Here is a 19,098-nt window from a genome sequence, read left to right as displayed (position 1 = left end):
CTCTTACCCCAGGGCAAGTTCTTGGCTTGGATATTGCTCACCACCTGCTTTAGGGATTTTTGGTAGACATTTTGCTTTCTGAAGGGGCCACTCGCCACATTCTGGGCATGTACGATATCTATAACTATAGGTGTGATGTCTACTCACCTGATTGCTTCTTAGGAGATCAGCAGCCATTGCCCTCAATGAGGACAATGGGATTCCTTTCCACAGAACACCTCCCATACTGTCATCACAGCTTTCAATGGTGTAAGCAATAAAAGTGATCCCCATAGGTTCCTAGGGAGCAGCACGATTAGGTGTGGCCTTAATTGGAGTAAGTGTGTCACTAGGGGGTAGGCTTTGAGGTCTCAGAAATTCAAGCCTAAGCTCAGTGGCTCACAGTCACAGGAAGACCTACTGTCTGTGGAGAACTCTCAGCTCCTTCTCCAGCACCACATCTGCCTACACACCACCACGCTCCCCACCATGATGACAATGGACTGAACCTCTGAACTGTAAGCCAGACCCAATTAAATGCTTTCCTTTATAAGAGTTGCTGTGGCCATGGTGTCTCTTCATAGCAATAGGAATCCTAACTAATCCTTCCTCCATCCACACCTCAGCTTGCTTCACCAGTGAGTAACACACATGCCTTGAAAAGAAGTATGTCAGAAAACACAGATGTAGAGAAATGCAGGCATGTTTTTCCTCTGTGGTACCTAAGGGGACGTGGTTGTTTTAGATCATGATGATCAAGGTGATGATAATAGTGCGCGCGCATATGTGTGTGTGTGTGTGTGTGTCTGTGTGTGTGTGTGTGTGTGTGTATGTTACATACAGAGGTCAGAGGGAGCCTTCTACTTAGCCTTGAAGTAGTTTTCTTCTACACCATGTAACAAAGGCTGCACGTTTATCAGCTTAACACACACAACAACTGGCCACGGCTGGCTCTAAGCCCCTGAAGCTGCACCCCTAAATCTTTCCATTTAAGCTGATTTTTTTCCCAGGTGTTTTGTCTTGGTGACAGAAATCTGACTAATCTACAAGAAGTTATGTGTTCTACATCTGGCTGTCTTGTTCCTGAACAAGAGGCCTCCTGGTCACAGAGGCCAAAAGGAAGGTATTAGCTGAAGCTGGATCCCCACACAAGGTTTGAGGTCAGCTCCTGGTGTCTAAACCACTTCAGCTCTCTGACTTTTTTCTCTAACTTAGAGTCTTTCATTTCAAGGGATCATCTGATTAGTCCAAGCCCATCCAGAGGACCCTCCTTTACAAACAGCTGATCCAATCACACCTTTACAGAATGGAGTCCCTACACTCAAATCAATTGTTTGGGGACTTTCATGGTGTATTCCAACCCCCTTCACCTTTGTCCTGTCATGTGACCCAATCACAAGAATGATACTATATTTATTCACAGGTTCTACTCAACCTCAAGAGTTGGGGCATGTATACCAGGGCCTGGAAATATCAGGAGCCATCTTAGAATACCATTTCCATAGACACGCTCGAGCGTTTGTGATGATCACAGGAAGTTTCCACCAGTGATGCACAACCCCTGCTTGAGGTCAGTAAAGGTTGCATTGCCAAACCTGTTAGGTGTTCCCAAGCCAAGCCGTGGCATCAGATGTCTGCTGCCTATCTTCTTGGCGAACTTCCTCCAGACTCTCTTACTGTTAATCCTCAGGCTCAAACACCGTGGGGCAGGAAGGTCTGACATTCCCTCAAGTCCATTTGACCTGATTCCCAGGTTCCTCTGACAAAGCAAGAGTTTGTTGACCTCTACATCTTGGCACTAAGTGTACTTATTTACTCAGATTTTTTTTTTTTTTTTTTTTTTTTTTTTTTTTTTTTTTTTGCCAAAGGGTGGGGAGAGAGGGTGGAGCTGAAGGAAGGATATTTTTGCAGTTGGTCAATGAAGGGCTTTGTTATGACTTCTCTCCATGTTGAACAGGTGGCCAAGTGTCTCAGTACAAGGTAGACATGATTCTCCTCCTTTAGTCCTCCCTGAATTCAGTCAAAGGCAGTTATATAAATTAACAACAACACTAACACCAACAAAAGCCAAGCCAAGGCTGCTCCTTTAGTCAGAAAAGGTTATTCTAACAGAGTCTGGCAGATACTGTGTATGGACACTGAGAGGAAAAGTCTTCCCTAATCTCTTGGTTTTTAGTTATCAAGATGGTCAGCTTTAATTGTCAACTTGTCACAGTCTAGAGCCACCAAGGAAGACAGTCTCAAAGAGGGATTGTCGGAACTAGGTTGACCTGTGGACATACATGTGACCTGTGGACATACATGTGACCTGTGTGTCTGTAGAGCATTGTGTTGGTTGTACAAAGACCCAGGCTCATAGTGGGCAGCACTTGGGTTTGGGTCCTGAATAGTCTAAGAGCAGAGAAAGTGAACAGAGGAGAGGGTATGCACGTACCCATCCCTGTCTGCTCCATATCATGTGTCTAGGGGGTTCAAGTTCCTGCCTTGACTTACCCACAATGACGGGCTGGATCTGTGAGCTGAATAAAGCCCCTCCCCCTAAAAGCTGCTTCTGCTGGGGTGTTCTGTCATAGCAGCAGAAAAGTAGGACACCCACACACTTGGTAGTTCTATGTCATGTGTGGTTTTGACTGTTGGATAATCCATTCTGGTGGTCACAGTGTCTCAAATGATGAGAGCTGTAAAGGTGATAGGCTGGATTCTCTTAGTTCTGTTCTAGAACACGGAGAAGTCAGAGGCCTGCAGCCCTTAAACCAAAGTGTGGTGATATATTGTGTACCCCAATAAAGCTTACCTGGGGACCAGAGAATCAGAGCAAGCCAGCCACAAGTCTTACCTCTACGAAATCCTCAGCCTCAAGAGAGAGAGTTCCTGTTTCCTCACACCTTATATACCTTTCTGTGTCCTGCCACATTACTTCCTAGGATTAAAGGTGTGTGTCACCACTGACTGCCTGGTTCTGTTTCTCTCATGTAGCCCAGTGTGGCCTTGAACTCATAGAGATCCAGATGGATCTCTGCCTCCCAAGAGGAGTGATAGGATTAAGGGTGTGTGCCACCACTGCCTGACCTCTGTGTCTAATTTAGTGGCTGGTTCTGTCCTCTGATCCCCAGAGGTAAGCACTTGTGGCTGGCTCTGTTCTCTGATCCTCAGGTAAGCTTTACTGGGGTACACACTATATCACCACACCAAAGGGAAGGGAAATCTCTGTCAAAGTGAGAACACGAAGGTGGTGACCGGCTCCTGTGGGTATGAGAGCCAAGCAAGGCCTGCTTGTGTCATGGCAGGTCACCAGGGCAGATGTGACATGGACAGAAACCTGGTCCTCGGGTTCTGTGTGACACATAATTGCCCATATGGCTTGAGCAGCTGTGTCGTGACTTCCCAACATTCAGAAGAGCCCCTTCCAAGGAAACAATGTTTGTCACTGGGAAAGACTGAAAGATGGCTGGCCTTAACGTTTGGTTGATTTGGTCTCCCTGGGAAATTGCATTCTAGTGAGAGATACCATTATTTGTTTAATTAAGTTGATATTTTAAATGGTATCGCTTACTCTTCTGATTCTTGGGTTTTTATGTCCTGTTTTCCAGGCAAGTTGGTTTTGTTCTCAGACATGACTTCCTTTAGTCGTGTTAGAGGAGACAGTAGTCTCCTAGGTAAGAAATGAATGTGTAGTCTCGCCCACAGAGTGTCTTCACAGATGACATGCTCGACATCCTTGTCAGGAAGCAGTTTCTGGGGACTCTCGGGCTCCCTGCTAATGTGATTGTTATAAAGACACACTCCCATCTTGTTCTGAAGGCCAGCCCCAAAGCAATGCTCCTGTGAGTTTAGGAGTTAACTTGGCCTCACAAAGACTCTCTAGAAAATGACAGTGTCTTGCTCTGAAATGGCTGAGTTGGAGGAGGTGTGACATTTACCCCCAGGACATCTTGATAAAGAAACATCTCATCTCTCAGAGACATCTTGGGGTTGCCCTGTCTGTGAGGGCTGATTAGCTTACCGGTTGACCTGGTAGCAGCGATCTCCCTTCTGAGAAAGAGATTCTTTCTTCGTGGCATTTCAGACATGGCTGAAGATCCGTTTCACTTTTCTAAGAGAAGTGTGAACGGCAGGGTCACTCACAGGTAAAACTTGAAATGCTTTCTACAAGGGCCACCACCTTGATGCCTTTGCAGAGCCTTTAACATCCTGTTACCGTGACACCTCTGTGCTTTCTGCCTGATAGTCAGGGGCTCAGTGTCACAGTAGTGATTCTCCCCTGTAGGAAGCATGGCCCTTACTGTCTGGGATGCAAAAGGTGTTCCCAGGGTGCTCAGTGGTGGCTGGCCAGTCTCAGGTGTCTCCCAAGCTAACAACTCCTAAGTTGTTTAACTCTTATCTAAAACTCAGAACATCATTAATAGATAATGCCCGAAGCTAATTTTTGTGGAACCATGTATCACAGACAAGATCAGGGCAATGACAGTTCCCAGCAACCCAGGCCTCTCTTCCACTCGCCCTACTCTGTCCTGAGGTTTTCTGTGGTCCCTCTGGTGCAAGCACGTGTATACGGCAAGATCAGTGACGTTACACAGATGTGGGTTCAGATCCGCTCTTCATGAGAGGGAGGGAGAAGGAAGTTGATGTAGATGAGAATCAGGGAGGGAGGAGGGGCTAGCAAAGCTAGGAACAGTGCGATTGCTCAACACTTGGAGTTTTAATCAAGGGATCTTAGTAATGAACAATATGTCCTTTGTTGGGCACAAAAAGAAAAATGCAAACCAGAAGCCAGCAGAGATTTAGTAAACAGAGCACTCTATAGGGCCCCGAAGGGGCATGCGTGCACAATGGTTGTTTCAAACTCTGGTAGAGACCGACTTTGGATCAACGGTCAATGCTGGTCTCCTTTGGCAATGTCTTGCATTGACCCAGGAGTCAATGCAGAACATTTTGGATTAACTTGGGTGATTAACGCTCGCAAACAGTAGGCCACCAGTGTTTATTGTGTTCGCTGAGCTTTACCATAATAAAAAGGCTTATTTGGGAGAAAACCTTCCTCCTCGGTCCACTCTCAGATTTGTCCTCAGTCTGTTGGGGTGAGGGACCTCAGTGTGGTCACCACAGGCACCGGACTCCCAGACAGTCGTCCACATCCCTTTACGGACAGCCACCTCCAGACGTTTCATTTCCCACACTGTTGGTCTGTGATTTCTTTCTCTCTGGGATCCAGACAGTTAATTATGACTCAAGATGACTGGGCAAAGACTGCATAGCCTTGGGCAAGTTATTTAATTTTGTTGAATTTCAATTCGCTCATCTGTAAAAGACTTTTTCCACTCAGCTCTTGGAACTCTGATAAGAACGCTCATGAAAATGCATGAAAACACACAAAGCTGGAAAAGCAGTGGTCAGCTTTCTCCCTGGGTGCTGGGGTAGGTTTTTGTAAATAGCATTTTTTACGTCAGACACAATGGATAGAAACCAAATGCAGAGGGGGGTATGAATTTGGACAACCCTTCAGATGTAAAGAAATAGGCCACAGGAGGCTGACCAGAGCATGGTGGGAAGTTAGGTCGCTGCTGGTTGAATGTGAAATAAGCCACCTCTCTTTCCAAGTCACACACCTGTCATTTTGGCTTTGCAAGAAGAAATGGGTGTGAAATCATTTTGACTGTCAACAAAGCAGTATTGTGGATAGCTACACAACTCCAAAATATTTCTGACATTAACTGCCTCACTCTGTCCCAGACGCTCTTGGTCCCTGCCCTAAAGAAGCCCCTTTGACCTGGAGCTTAAGAAGAGGTCCCATCTGAGTCCAGATCACCTCAGAAGTAGTAAATAAGTACAGGGCACTCACATCCAGCCTGAGTCACTTCCTCCAGCCGAGAAAACACGTGGTGAGCCGAGCAAGGCACAAGCCATATTTCTGCTGTCCCTGCTTCAGCTGGTTTCTGTCTTATCTTCTAGATAGTGAGCCACCATTAAAGGTGACCACAAATCTGAAGAGAAATCCATCTCTTGAAAGCAGCCAGAATTCTGGGAGACTCTGAAGAGAAAGGACAGAGGAAGCGTCCATTATGTTGATGGTTGTCGCCTTAACCACTGATCTTCTAAATTACTTCAATTGAGAAACTTTTAAAAGACCTGGAAAAGAGATGAGAAATGCCTGAGAGACTGAATGACTCCATCCCTGCTTTGCATCTGGCCACCACCCCTCCGCCCCTCGAAGATGGATGCTTCTTACAAAAATCTGTGTTTTAGCTTCCTTGGTCATCAGTGTCCCTACAAGTTCTAAGGCTTGGTCTCAATGGCTGGCAGAGCTGGAGGGCAGGCCTGAGGCTACAACCTGGAAATCCTGAATCAGCAGTCAACTGACAAATGAATCTTCTATGAAACATCTAAGTGCCAGTTCCAATAATGCTGAAGTCCCACTTTTTAAAACTTTATTTTTAATTGGTATATAATTGTACATACTTTTATGGACACAGTGTGAGGTTTTGATACATGTTGATATGACATAATAATCAAACTAGGGTATTTCACTTACTGATCATACAGTTGTTATTTCTTTCTTATTAGAACATTCAAAATAATTTCTTCCAGGTGTTGGCTATGTTTGATGTGGTAGTGTTAGCCAGTCACCCTTGGTGTGCACCAAAGGTCAGAACGTATTCTTCCTTTCCAGTTCTAATTCATACAACTGGCTGGTTACCACCCTCTCCCTCCACCCTCCTCAGCCTCTGCTGTCTACCATTTTAGAATCATCTTCTGTGACGTCAGGGCCCTTAGATTCCACACATGAACGAGATCCCAAGGCATCATTGGTCTTCCTGTGCCTGGCTTGCTCTTGTCTCATCACCTGCTGAAGATCACCGTGGGGAACATGGAGGTGGCATTCCGTTCTTTGCTCTTTCCTTCGAGATTAGAAAACCAATATTAGTAAACCTCCCCACTCGAAGGTGCCTGGGAACTGACACCTCCTTGTGAGATCGTATGAAGGGATACCTCCTGCTTTGTGATGCTCTGGGCAAGTATTTGAAGGTATCCCAGAGGCAGGGAAGAACCGTGTGGCATTGAGATGGATCTATCGCTGGGATGTACGGAGTTTGACGCTGTCACCTTCCAGATGCTAGTGTCCCTCAGGGGCTGGAACTCAGGAAGTCATCCCAACTCAGAGCAGACTCTAGTTCCCTGTGAGAATCTGGCCTGGCTTTCTTCAAGCCAACTTTCCATACTGACTGGTGTGTTGTCTGGCCTCTGTTTCTTCCTCTCTTACTTAGCCCTTTCCTTGGGGGCCAGCATCAACTGGAGTTGACCTCCATGAGTTCAGGAAGTGAACACTGGTCACGGTTCTCACTGGGACCTTCCTCACCTAAGGTTTCATCACTGAAGACGACCCAAGGGTCTTCTAAGGACGTGAATTACTTGTCCCTAATCCCTTAGCTGGTCACTGTTGATGACCTTGGTCATGGCTGGCATTCTCTACCTGTGCTCCTTGGGTAGGCAGAGGTAGCACCCCATTGACATTTGTTGGAAATAACAATTAACAAGGTGCACTGCAAGTGGGCTAGGTTAGAAACTACCGTCCTTATCTGTTTCAACTCCTTGTAGAATTCATCTGCTTGCTAAAGTTTGGGGAGCATTGTCAGTGGCCTATCGGATCAAGTGTTTGGGGGCGGGGCGCGGGGTGGTGATTCATTATTTTCACCATTCCTTCTTTTACTCAATCACACACTCAATCCTGAACACCCATTCTCAGACACCATTTGGAACAGGAAGACGCACTAGGTTTAGACTTTCCCTCAAGGAGGTATCAGGGAATCGGGACACAGGCAGGGCAAGCTCCTGCTTTGAGATGAAAGCCAGCCAGCATATGGTTGGCTCTCTGAATGACGTGCACAGGAAGGCTGGGCAGGAAGGGAGGCATGTGTTTGAGGACTGTGTAAGAGGTAGAGGCAAGATTGAGAATGTTATTAGGAGAGCACAGTCAGCAAGTCAACGGTAGAAGAAGACTAGCAAGTTCTAGAAAGAGTCAGGAGACAGGTTAGGTTAGAGCCGTGAGTGCCTCTCAGGAGACCTATGAGAAGTTTGGGGATTCCACTGCCCCAAAAGTAGTGGCCTCAGAGACAGAAAGGAATGGACGGTTGTCCCCAGATCACCACACAGTTATTGACTCTGAAAGCCTCTATCTGATGGGGGGAGGAGAAATATTTTCAGGCTGCACTACGGTACAAGCCTCAAGCAATTTGGCATGAGTCAGGCTGTTGGGAAAGAACTGGGCTCCTGGGACAGCCTGACATGTCACTCCAGCAGCCTGCTAGGGCCAAGCTGTTCTTTTAAAGGAAAGGCTTGGAGCTGATTCTGAGCTTGGAAGAGAGTCCGACAAACAGCAGACAGCAACAGAAGGTCGAGTCACATGACCTCATCAACTCTGTTCAGCACGAGGAGCTTGGATGGGCATTCTTCACACCACAGCACACAGTTCTCCTTGACCCATCCCGACCACCACTCCAGTTCTGCGCACAAGCGTACAGGTGCCTGGAAGCTAAGGTGGCAATGGGCACACGAAGCACTTCTGAATTATTCAGGAAAATCATCTCTCTGATTATTCGGCCTTAGGGTGTTTTGTTGCATTTCAGTGTTTGAAACAGAATAGAGTATGGCGTGTGTGAGAAAGCTCATTATCAGGAATTTGTTATTGACCAGACACACCATTTCCAACCATACTGAACAACAGAGAACTTCCTGCAACACAGCAGCCGCTGTGTTTGAAAGCAGCACAGGCTAGCACGGACCAGCACAGGCTATCACGGACCAGCACAGGCTAGCACGGACCAGCACAGGCTATCACGGACCAGCACAGGCTAGCACGGACCAGCACAGGCTATCATGGACCAGCACAGGCTAGCATGGACCAGCACAGGCTAGCACGGACCAGCACAGGCTAGCACGGACCAGCACAGGCTAGCACGGACCAGCACAGGCTAGCACGGACCAGCAAGGACAGTTCAGGCCCTGTGCTGCGGCTTTCAACGCAGGGCAAACTTACTACTGCTTCCGTTTTACAGGTGAGCTGACCTCTTCCAGGACACACAAGAAAAGGGGAAAGTAAAACCAGATAACACACACACACACACACACACACACACACACACACACGCACGCACGCACGGGGGGGAGAGTACAGACAGACACACTCAAACACAAGAAACACACACAGACAGATGGACACTTCAGTTAGCATGATGATATTCTGTGGGCTGAGAAACTTCTAGAAGTTTCTGCTCCCTCGTGTAGAGCAAGAAGGAATGTCTTCTTCACAGAATGGCAGTGAGGAATAAGTGAGGGGATCTGCTGAGAAGCTTTGCTCTGACCTAACCACTCAGCTCACCATATTCAGTGTTTCTGCAAGTCCCTGAGTTCAGGTCCATCTTCAGAACTTCCGAAGCAACCCATTTCCCGACTCCTGGGCTGATTCTGCTCCAAGAGCATCCACCAGCTCTGTTAATAATCATCATCTGCCTGGCTATGTGACCTGGTTAACTAGTCAATGAACCTCCAGTTTTTCACGAAGCAGTGTGGAAAGACAGCTTGCTGGCAGACACGGACCACTCCGCCACTCTGACAGATCAATGCTGTCAACCCTAAAAATAAAGATGTCCTGTCTTAGGCCTATGTTTGGTCGCCCAGGCACTATTCAGCTTAGTGGAAGTCACGTTTTCCTCTGCTCTCCCCACAGCTCTTGTGGCAGAGGTTTAGGGCCCTTGGTGACACAGACCTTTCTTCAGCATCGGGTACCTCAGGAACCTACAGGCTGAATGAACCCTTTCACCTGCAACCCCACTGGCTACAATCTCTCGCTCTCTGGGTTCTGCTTTACATGAATTAGGTAAAACTGGGAGTATGACTTTCAAGGTTCATGGAAAAACATGCTGGAAGTGGAGCTAATATTTTTCCCCTTCCTCGAACTTTCTAGAACTTTCTACAATGAAAACACCCCTGAGTGACTCCTGTCTGAATGGAGAACTTCTCCCAGAGGACAGAATCTTTGAATGAACTGTCAGGGTCAGTGCATTCACAAGTGTGGGGACTAGGAAACATACATTAGGAAACAGATACACTGTTTCCCTCACTGTAGCAAAACATACATCACATAAAATTTACAACCAGTCACCTTCAGTTCATTCAAGACCCATGTGACCATGACAACCTCCCAGGTCTAGATGCCCAAGAAGTCTGAAGGGGACTCTGCCTCTCTTGGGCAGTCATTCTCTGTGTTCCCATCCCCCAGACCCTGGCGACCACTCACCTGTCTCTTTAGACCTGTCTATCCTGGATATTTCCTCGTGAGACTGATGTGTTCCTTCATGTGAACTTTCCACCATCCAAAGCACCTCCAAACACAAAAGTCTGCAGTGTTTCCCTTTCTTCTAGCCTGTCCCCCATCAGCACAGCTCCCCTCCTGCCTACAGACACCAACCATTTTGTTTGTAGATCCTTCCAGATAAGGTATAGGACACCCTGCCGTGTATCTTTATCTCCTGTTTCATGACCAGTGACGTTCTACACACAATATGATGTTCCTTGTTTTCGGTCCCTTACCAAAACATCCTGGAGCTGTGTTCACATCAGCACCGGGCAGCTTCCTCATTCCTTCTCAGAGCTGTATCGGAGTTTGTTGTTCAGTTGCCCCATGTCTTGTTTAACTAAGCTTTTCTTGATGGACATCTGAGTTTATTTCCAACTTCCAGCCCTTGCCAGTGACACTGTGAGGACTCATCTTGCTCCCACATCACTTTCAGAACATCTGGTGGCACAGACTCCCAGAAAGTGGTGGGAGGGTCAAAGGGAATAGGTATTGACTTTTGTGACCCTCCACATCTACTGTTTGTCAACCTCACCAAAAGACAACAGTCAGCATCTTGTCCAAGTTCATTTCTTCTCTAGGTAGACAAGGCTCTCCTCTGTGCAAAGCCTCTCCCCAGCCCTCAGTGTCTTTATTTACTGTTCTCAGAATAGATTCTTCCTTGCCACATCTATGCACAGCTCTCAGGAAAAGGCTATGTCTCAGTTAGGTTTCTATTACTTTGATAAGCACCATGACCAAAAGCAACCCACAGAGGAAAGGGATATTTATTCTTACAATTCTCAGGTCATAGTTCATCATGGAGGGAAGCCAGGGCACGAACTCAAAGCAGAAAGCTGAAGACAGGACCTGAAGCAGAGGCCATGGAGGGCCTATGCTTACTGGCTTGCTCCTCATGGTTTGCTCAGCCTGCTTTCTTGTACAACTCAGAACCATCTACCCAGAGGTGGTAAGAACCCTCAGTGGGCTGGGCCATCCCACATCAATCATTAATCAAGAAACTGTCCTATCAATTTTCCTACAGGCCAATCTGATGGAAGCATTTTCTCAACTGAGGTTTATTTTCCCAGGAAACACTAGCATGTGTCAAGTTGACAAAAGAACCCAACCAGGACAGGTTGTGAGGTTGGACCTGCTAATTCCAGCCCCACAGTGGGCGCTATCCAATCCTTCATTCAGTTCGCTCCTGGTACCATGCCTGGGCTCCAATAGTTGATTTTAAATTATTATGGAAGCTGGGATTGAAAAACGTGTATGGGTGCAGGGCAGAGTGTGGGCTTAAAAATCTCACTGTACTTTTTCATCAACTTGGGGGTTGTCCCTGCTCCCCAAGTTTACCTCTGATGATGATGTGGCATCGACTGGCAAGTTTCATACTCTTGCCTTTCGATTGTTGCCTTTAAAACCTCAAAGGTATTTCAGTCTCTGAAGAATTTTATTTCACCTTAACTGAGTGTCAGCTGATCTACTGAAAGGCACCTGCTGTGGGATGTCTTTCTGTACGCTGTGAATGTAAATAAAGACACTGAGGGCTGGGGAGAGGCTTTGCACAGAGGAGAGCCTTGTCTACCTAGAGAAGAAATGAACTTGGACAAGGTGCTCTGAGATAAATAAAATGCTGATTGGCCAGTAGCCAGGCAGGAAGTGTAGGTGGGGCGAGCAGCCTAGGAGAGCGCTGGGAAGGGGAAAAGGAGTCAGGAGTTGCCAGCCAGACACAGAGGAAGCAAGATGACAAGGCAGAACTGAGAAAAGGTACCAAGCCACGTGGCTAAACATAGACAAGAATTATGGATTAAAAGCGTAAGAGCTAGTCAGTAATAAGCCTGAGCTAATGGCTGAGCAGTTATAATTAATATAAGCCTCTGTGTGTTTACTTGGGGGACCCCCCACCCGAGCTTTCTCCCATTTGATAGCATGGCTTTGGTGTGGACATTCCTTTCTCTGCTGGGGTGGAGGAAGTGGCAGATTTTAGCTCCTACCCAGCTCTCGCATCTCTAAATTTATAGAGCTCCTTCTCTGCATGCACGCGCGCGCGCACACACACACACACACACATACACACACCAGGCATAGGTTGGTAAGAGCTTGGGGAACAAGCTGACATTGTACAGGAGACATGTTTAACATTCAGCTACCCAGGAGGGATGGCCACTTGTGTGTGTGTGTGTGTGTGTGTGTGTGTGACACCCCCATTTATCACTTCAAATTCAGGAAAATAGGTTTATCTCTCAGATAGGGTGCAATACAAGCAAAAGGCAAGCCCTGCTGTGGGAAAATCCTTTTCCACACTACGAATATGTATTACTCTCATTGGTTAACAAAAAGCTGACAGGCTGGTAGCTGGGCAGGAAAGCCAAACTGAGAATGATGGGAAGAGGGAGGGTGGAGTCAGGAGAGACATCATCCAGCCGCCCAGGAAGCAAGACGTGCTGAAGGACAGGTAAAGCCGCAAGTCACATAGTAACACATAGATGAATAGAAATGGGTTGATTTAAGTTGTAAGAGCTAGTTAATAATAAGCCTGAGCTATCAGTGGAGCATTTATAATTCATGAGTTGGTTATTTGGGACTGGGTAGTCGGAACAGAAGACGTCCATTTACAAAGCCCCCTGGAGGCTGCCATCTCTGGAGCAGCTTGGACCCCATGCTGCTTCTCATCATGGGAAGGAAGTTTGAGTGACTTTCAGGATGGTCCTTGAGTCAAGAGTAGGTGGGAGGTTTCCCACAAGGTGGCTGGGTGGTGTCAATGGCCCAGTTTTCTGCATCTGCTGCTAAGTGCGTCCCTTTTATCCTGTAACTGGGAAAGCACTGCCCAGTCTCTCCTCCTCCTCTTCTCCCCTGTACCCAACACTCCTCTGTCATCCACCCAGGCTGACCTTGGACCTCCGTTCTCTGTATAGGATTCTGGTGATGGAAGAGACTGCAACAGTGTCCTGACCCATCTTCCGTTGTCTAACAAAATACCTGAGACTATGTGCTTAAAAAATATTTAAATCTTTTAAATTTATTATTTTTGTTGTTATTGTTCTTTTTTAAAAAAAAAAAAAAACTTTATTATAAAAAAGTTGCCAATAAAAATTCCTCCTTCGAGAGTGACTCTCTTCACCAGGCCAGACTTGACAGGTCATGGCACGTGAAAACACTGGCTAGAGAAAGCATGGCAGCTGGGTTTGGTGGCACTGACTTGCGATCCAGGACTCAGGAGGCTGCAGCAGCAAGGTTACCAGCAAGAGGCCAGCACGGCCTACATCGTAAGCCCCTGTCTCAAGAAACAAGACAAACTATGGCTGCATGGCTTGCATTGATCACATGTAACCTGTCGCTTTGTGTTCCTTCATGCGTTCACAAGATGTCCCAGCTCCAGCCATGAGGTATTTCCAGCTCTTTCCCCAAATCTGACTCGAAGTGGTTGGATCCACACCACATGCTGTGACCCAGAGACCAGGCCACGGACTCTGACTCTGAATTGCAGAGATGGAGGCTGTAGCTATAATACTCTGCTCTCCCTTCCCATTCTGTGAGGGCAGAAGGATCCTGGGATGGTAAGCTGGACCCATCCCCCAGCTTTGTTCTCAATCTGCTACCTGATCTCAGACAAGTCCTTCCCCTCCTCAGGTTTCATAGCTGTTAAGCAGGAGCCAACCCGAGGATCACTAGGTAATGATCATCATGTCTCTAGAAGGATTCTACACATCCTTGGTGCTTACAGTCTAGTTTCTATCTTCCTTCCTTTCTTTCTTTCTTTTCTTTCCTTCTTTCTTTCTCTCTCTCTCTCTCTCTCTCTCTCTCTCTCTCTCTCTCTTTCTCTCTCTTATTATTTGTGATAACACAGTTGTTGAGACTGGGTAATTTATATAGAGAAGAACTATATTTAACACGTAGCTACAGAGACTCGAAGTCCCAGACCTGGTGGCCACACCAGCCAGGCTTCGCCGAGGAAGGCTCTGTGCTGTTCCATGCATGGCAGGAAGGGCACAAGGTGAGGGACATTCGAAAAGCATGAAAAGTGGGTGCACATACAACATAGCCAAACCATTCTTTGGAGAGAAGCATCCAAACCATTCCTCGGGGGGAGATCTGCTCCGTACTTTCCACATCTGTCCCAGAGGCGGCTCAAGCACCAGCATGAGCTCTGTCTGGCAAGGATGAACACCATCTAAGACGTGAAGCTTCCTTCTCGGCCAGGAGTCATAGAATCAAGACAAACTGAGGCCAAACTGGGTTATCCGTGATGAGCCTCCCACACCTGCCACTCACACTTCCAAATGATGTGATTCTGCACCAGAGGGAACACTTAGGGTAGATTTACTCTGGGCGTGGACGTAGAGCTCTTGCTGCTTCGCTACAGCTCCTTTTAGCAGCATGTGTGCCCCCAGTACAAGCCCATAGATCTTGGGGACATTTGGGTGATTTAGGCAAGCAGCTGGAAGCCAAGCTGAGTAGTGAGTCTCCAGGTGTCACCTTAGCTCCAGGTCTTGCTACATAGAGCCCAAGATAGACCAAACTGTTCCGTTCCTCACAACTTCACTTCCTTCAAAGCTCCCTAGTAATCAATTAATCAATTTTGATTTTGCTGCAGGATTGTAACAAGTCACCATGTCTCTAGGAGTCTCAGTCAGTGAACTTGTGAAATGATCGTGATAACGTCAGACAGATACAATGACTACAGGAGACCCTGTGTGTGGAAGCGGCTTGTCGACAGCTCTCAGCAGTCACGACTTTCATGAACATGGACTTCTGTTAGAGCAGTTCTCCTGGGACCTTCCCAGGCATGAAGGCTGATCTGGTGTCCCAGTGGGGCTAGAGTCCCCCCCTTGGGAAGGTGGAGGCCAGCACTTTTAGGGGTCTCATATAAAACATAGTCTCTGAGTCCACTATCCCCATGTACCAGCCTGGGAAAGAGTCCTGGGAACTGACACTTACCTGATATGGTGTGTGTTGAGAATCATTTTAGGAAAGACACATGGACTTGGAATCTAGTCTTAGCACCCATGGGAGGTGGTCCAGGGCAAACCCTCATCTTACAGAAGAACAAACTGGAAAGGAACCTTCTCCATGATGCAGTAGTAGATACTCAGTTACAAATTAAATCTAGGGCCCGGGAAATAGCCCAGTGAAATACTTGCCACACATGCATGAGGAACTGTGCTCCACCTCCAGTACTCATCTAAAAAAACAGCACGGTGGCTTGAGCTTGTAGTACCAGCACTCAAGATGTTTGTTGACTGAGTTGGGTCCCTAGTCTTGCTGACCAGCTAGTATACCTTAATTGGTGAGCTCCAGGTTCCAGTGAGAGACCCTGTCTCAAAAACAGGGGGGGGGGTCTCCTAAAGAATGATGCATGAGGTTGACTCTGGCCCCCATGGATACAGCTATTCACATATACACATGTTTACCTTCACATACATGTACACACACACACACACACACACCACAAATAATGTTTCTTATGCTCCCTTTAGGGACAATGGTATGTTTACTGCCCGTGGCATGCTTTACCACAGGACACCTGTAAACACCATTCTTGGGATCCATGTCCAAGCTAACCTAAGGCAGCTTGGCATGCTTTTTATCATTGGAGGTCCAGGGCAAGTCAGCTTGCTAGGCTTTACTGGTTTGTGACAAATGCAGCAAGGAATCAGCACAGACCCAAAGTCCAAGATGAAGGCTTGGGCAGGGTTGATTCCTTCTGAGAGCTGTTAGGGATCTTCTAGGCTCACACGGAAGAGGTAAAGGCTGGAGCCAAGTGGATGGCTAGCAGTAGAGCTGTGCAGATCCTGTGCCAGGTGATGTACACATATCTAGTTTATGTCTCAGCCAGGTCCTCAAGGAAAATGCTGAAGACCCGTCCCCATTTTACAGACGGGAAGACTAGAAGTTGGTCTCCAGATTTCTGTCTGGAAAGGTGTCTGGGAGTGAGTCCAGGGTTGGTGGAGAAGCAGAAGATCCTACAGGGTAATGACTGTGGCTCACACTGAAGGCGTCTCCTCCTGGCCCACGTCAGGTCACAGGCCAGACCCATTGGGAATAGGGAATTTGCAACTTTCTCAACTCTGGTACCCTAGTGGGCATCCTCTGGTGCTCTGTGGATGGGCCTAGACTATTCTGTGGAGCTTAATGCTGCAGTTGTGTTTATATTCCCAAGTTTCTCTTCCCCAGTAGCCAAATCTGAGTTTCCTCTTGGCCCATAATGGTTAATATTGGCTATCAACTTGACAGGCTCTGGAGTTGTCTGGAAGATAAACTTCTGGCCATATGTATTTAAAGGCCTTTCTAGGTTATGTTAATTGAGGAAAGACGCACCCTGAATGTGGGCAGTACTATTCTGTGGACTGAGGTCCTGGACAAAATAAAATGGAGCTAGTGAGCAGAGTACCGGTATTCATCATCCTCCGCTTCCTGACTGTGTACAATGTGATCAGCCACCTCATGCATCCACCCCAGGATGGACCTCACCCCCATAAACTGTAAGCCAGAATAAACTCTGCCCCTCTTAAGTTGCTTCTTGCCAGGTATTTTATTATAGAAACAAGGAGAGTAACTAATATACCTCTTTTGATGAAAAGTTAAGAAAAATTGGCACACGCCTTTAATTCCAGCACTTGGGAGGCAGAGGCAGGTGGATCTCTGCCTCCTCGCCGGTCCTCCCACTTCCCAGGGTGACCACCATCACTTTGCCATGGTTGCTCCCCACCACAGTCTCCAGATAGTATCCTGGCCATTCTGGCTTTCATCACAACCAGAACCCTTGCATGTAGAAATGGAGAGACAGACAAATGGGTTCAGACCTGTGCTGCTATTACATTGGGAGCTTAGTTAAGTCACCTGACTGGCTCTGTGCCTCAGTTTCCCCACTTGTAAAACAAAGACTATCATGGTATCATCCTGTAGTTGTACAATTGTAGCAGGAATCTTAAAAGTTCTTATTAATAAAATCAAACCCAGGCAGGTATTGGGGTGAATGCTGGAAAATCAGAGAACCAGAACAAGCCACAGGTAACCTCACCTGGCCAACTTCTCAGCTGATCTTGTTTCCTCAGACTGGAAGCCTCTGTGTCCTCATCCCAATGGCTCTCAGCTGAACTGTGCTGCTCAAAACCTAAAAGCTTAACCAGCCAAATGCTTCTAGTTTCTGGTCTTCACGCCTTATATATCTTTCCTTTCTACGACCACTCCCTGGGATTAAAGGCTCACTTTCTGGGATTAAAAGCGTGTGTCACCATGCCTGCCTGTTTCCAATGTGGCCTTGAACTCACAGAGATCCAGAGGGATTTCTGTCTCTGGAAATGCTAGAATTAAAGGTGTGAGTGCCACCATTTTCTAGCCTCTGTATCTAGTGGCTGTTCTGTCTCTGACCCCAGATAAATTTATTAGGGTGCACAATATTTTGGGGAATACAATACCACCACATACAATAAACCAACTTCTATCTGAAAAAATGTTTGAGCAGCAGCCGGCTGTGGCATGTCACCATCCTCCCAAGGGGGTGGGGACCTAACTGGGGTCACCGATGACAACGTCTGCTGTGTCCTGTTCTAAGTTTACCTTGGCTTGGCTTGTTTCCATTTTCAGTAGAAAACTGAATTTGGATAGACTGCAGCCGGACTTGGCTGCTCTCTGGGTCTTGGCCAGTGAGCCCTGAGTAACTGCAGACAGGGTGGGGTCACTGGGATTTGGTTATTGTATGCCCCGCCCTCCCCCGATGGTTTTGGTTAAGCCTTTTCCAAGACAGCCTGTTATACCGTCTTAAAACTGGACTTTCTGGAAGAGTGTTTGGGTCACTCTGGTGTCAGTTGGAAAAAAAGCTGTTCTTAGGGCAATGCCATCATCTGTTTCGGGAGCTGCCTCTCTTTGCTTGGCAGCATGGCTGATCCGTGTCTGGGTGACAACCAGCTCCAATATCCACCGCTTCACAGGGCAACTGGTAGTGGTACTCCCATCTGCTGGGGCCCGACTCCTTCTGCATCATCTTGTTCTTTTCTAGCCCTAAGTACCTTCTCCAGCCCCATGTCTCACTAACCTGAGCTCCCTGGGGAGCAGAAGGAGAGCTCCGGTCCGCCATGTTTGGCTCAGACCACAGTGTAGATCCTTACCATGCCCACCCTTCCACCAGCTCAGGCCAGTTGATCCAGTGTGCCTGCTTCTTGGCTGTTTCCTCACCTCTCTTGGAATATTGTTGACTGACTCTCAGCCCAGGGATCTACTGCAGATCAGCTCTCAGCCCCCTTTCATTCCCCGAGACTCCAGGCTGGGCTAGTAGACAGTTCTGTACATCTACATGTCTGTATGTACAAGAGAGTACATACAGCCTGTACACATCTTGAGTGTGTGTGTGTGTGCCTTTTAAATATTTGTTTACTTATTTATTTGTTTATTTGTCTAAGTCAAGAAGTCCTTAGACATACCAGCCCGGAACACTAAATCATGAGGACCTCAAAGTAGAACCCAGACCGCTCATAGGCTAGAGATGCCAAGAGCGGGGTGACCAGGCTCTCACCAGTGATGTAGTAATGACACCCGGTCCTGAGCCCTTTGTACCATGCTGGGCCATTGGCGTCAGATGCAAAGGGAGTCGATAATGCTGGAAAAAATCTGCCAGACAATTTATCCCACTGGCACAGAGCCTAGAATTATAATCAGATCTTGACTTCTTCAAAGCCTCTTGCTTTGGATTTTTCCAAATCAAAAATAAATATTGAGGGCAATTACCTTCCTTTCCTCCTCTGATGTATGAAGGGGAGTTTTCACCCATTAATTCAGGAGTCCTCTCA

At 47.2% G+C, this 19,098-nt stretch overlaps 2 long non-coding RNA genes across 2 annotated transcripts; one reads left to right on the top strand and one right to left on the bottom strand.

Moving 5' to 3' along the window:
* Positions 1–2,100: 2,100 nt before the first annotated feature.
* LOC131922523 (uncharacterized) lies at positions 2,101–6,713 on the bottom strand. Its single transcript, XR_009382303.1, has 3 exons — positions 6,509–6,713; positions 5,819–6,105; positions 2,101–4,072 (listed from the first exon to the last, which is right to left on the bottom strand). It is a non-coding gene; the product is annotated as an uncharacterized LOC131922523 (long non-coding RNA).
* Positions 6,714–6,742: 29 nt separating this feature from the next.
* Positions 6,743–16,824, top strand: LOC131922522 (uncharacterized). The gene is made up of 3 exons (XR_009382302.1): positions 6,743–7,202; positions 13,228–13,698; positions 14,907–16,824. It is a non-coding gene; the product is annotated as an uncharacterized LOC131922522 (long non-coding RNA).
* The last annotated feature ends 2,274 nt before the right edge of the window (positions 16,825–19,098 follow it).

This window comes from Peromyscus eremicus, chromosome 12 (genome assembly GCF_949786415.1).
Source record: "Peromyscus eremicus chromosome 12, PerEre_H2_v1, whole genome shotgun sequence".
NCBI lineage: Eukaryota > Metazoa > Chordata > Mammalia > Rodentia > Cricetidae > Peromyscus > Peromyscus eremicus.
Note: the sequence above shows the minus strand (reverse complement) of the source record. Positions and strands in the feature narration are given on the sequence as shown.